The following is a 2,563-nucleotide window of genomic DNA, read 5'->3' as shown; positions in this document are numbered from 1 at the left end:
AGTCTGATGGCTGCCAGTACAGCAGTGGTGTTGGGAGCCTCTCCCACCTCCTCAGCAGTGCTAAGGATGTCCAACTGCAGCTTAGGCCTGCTCCTCGCTGGCAAGTGGACATACCCCGAGGGTGGCCGGGCTTTCAGAGGAATGTCTGACTACCAGCTTGGGCCCGATCCTACAGGGAGCGGGCCTAAGCCAGCAGGTGGACATCCTCTGAGGGGTCCCGGACTGCAAGAGGGCATAGGCTGGGCTGAGGGACCCCCCCGAGTACACAAATTTTTGTGCACCGGTTCTCTAGTATAAGACATATTTGAAGATAATACACCTGGGAAAATTTGTGTTGGGAGACAATTCTCCATGAATATTGAATGTTTCTGTATGGTCCAGGTCTTTTGAGTGAAGGAGCTTGCATAGCAAACTTCCTTGAAAACTAGACATAATGTCTACTTTAAGGTCAGAGGGAAGATTTGCTTCCTAACCAGTATAATGAAGATAGAGAATATTTCCCGCTTTGGAGACATTCCAGGGGAGTAGTCTCCTTCTTCCTTCTTGGTGAAAATTTGCTTACATTACAGAGGCAAGAAAGGTGTGCCTGTCTCTCTTCCTTATTTTGGAGTTCCCTTCCTGTAACACACCCCGCTGCATGCACAGAGAACATCTGGCTCTCACTATATTGCCTTATAGTAATTGGGGCTTAGGATGTGTTATAAGACTTTGCTTTGGTGTTTTTGTGTGTGTATTTTGATGTTTTTATTGATTCAGAGAGGAAGGGAGAGGGAGGGAGATAGAAACATCAATGATGAGAGAGAACCACCAATTGGCTGCCTCCTGCATGCCCCCCAGTGGGGATCAAGCCTGCAACCTGGGCATGTGCCCTTGACTGGAATCGAACCTGGTACCCTTCAGTCTCCAGTACAACGCTCTATCCACTGAGCCAAACCAGCCAGGGCAGTGGTTGTTTTCACCCTGAGCAATAAATGGTCTTTTTCTCTGACCCATGGGTCTTGTGTTTTCTGTCAGTATCCTATATAATAAAAGCTTAGTATACTAAGTGTCTGACTGTTTGTTCGACCATTTGACCAATCGCTATGATGTGCACTGACCACCAGGGGGAAGACGCTCTGACCGGTAGGTTAGCTTGCTGCGGGGTCCGACTGACTGGGGCCGGGTGAGATGGGCCGGACAACCCTGGACGAATCTGTGCATCGGGCTGGTTTTGGCCAGATCCCTGCAGGCCAGGCTGAGGGACCCTACCAGTACACGAATCCATGCGCAGGGCTTCTGCAAGCTAACAAGCCTTCAAATAGAGTAAAATCCCGGACTCTTCAATTTCTGACTTAATAATCTACTGGTCAGAAATGAATTAAAGTACAGAATAGGGGATAAAGCCAATAATACTTTGAGAACTATGTATGGTGCCAGGTGGGTACTGGAAATATCATGGGGAACACTATGTAAAGTATATGACTATTGACCACTATGCTATAGACCTGAAACCAATACTATATAATAAAAGGATAATATGCAAATAGACCGAAGAGCAGAACAACTGAACAAGGCTGCTCAACCGCTCGCTAAGATGTGCACTGACCACCAAGGGGCAGATGCTCCGACTGGTAGATTAGCTTGCTGCTGGGGTCTAGCTGATCGGGACTGAGTGCAATGGGCCAGACATGCCCTGGAGCCCTCCCGTGGCCCCTCCCCGGCCTGATTGTGCACCGGTGGGGTCCCTCATCCTGGCCTGTTTCCTCTTGCAATCAGGGACCCCTTGGGGGATGCGGAGAGCCAGTTTCAGCCTGATCCTGCAGGCTACTATCTTGGGAGGGTGCCCAAAGCAGGGCTAATGGCTGGCGAGTGCTGCTCTGGCAGTGCGAGCCTCTCCTGACTGGGACTGACTGGGTGTGAGCCCTCGGCAGGCACATGCAGGCGGCGTTGGACTGTGGGTTTCAGCCTGATCCCTGCAGGCCACCCAGAGGGACCCCACCCATGCACGAATTTGTGCACTGGGCTGCTAGTACAAAATAATATTGAAAGTAACTGTTATAAAAAAATGAACCAGAGAGGGTAAAATGATAGAGAGTAGGAGAGAGGAAGGGAGAATTCAATTGTTAAAGAAGGTTCTAGAAAAGGACAGTTATCCCTGAAAAAGAAGATGCATCTTTCTGAGTAAAGAAGGAAGATTATTGTACAATAATCTACAAAGCTCTTTGTTAAAATAAACTAGGACATAGCATGGATACAGACATTTTGATATAGAGGAGATAGATGAGAATTTGGCAGATAGATTCTATTTTTTTCTAGTAAGCAGGAGGCAAGGTCATTTCCTGGGAAAGTATGTTAGATTTAAGCACTTGGAATATAGAAAACATTTTGAACACACCACTAGAATGGTTACAAAAGAAAATATTGCATTGAGAAGCAGAGGTCTAGTTAAAATCAGGCAGCTGACAGTGAATTTTAAAATCAGTAAAGCTTCCTGATTTTAAAATTAAAACAACCTAATAGAAAAAAGTGGATGCCATTATAAAATACAAATAACTAGGTTGCATTTTCATGTATTAATTTAGAA

This window comes from Myotis davidii, unplaced genomic scaffold, assembly GCF_000327345.1.
Source record: "Myotis davidii unplaced genomic scaffold, ASM32734v1 scaffold847, whole genome shotgun sequence".
In the NCBI taxonomy this organism is placed as follows: Eukaryota; Metazoa; Chordata; class Mammalia; order Chiroptera; family Vespertilionidae; genus Myotis; species Myotis davidii.
This window is presented reverse-complemented; position numbering follows the sequence as displayed.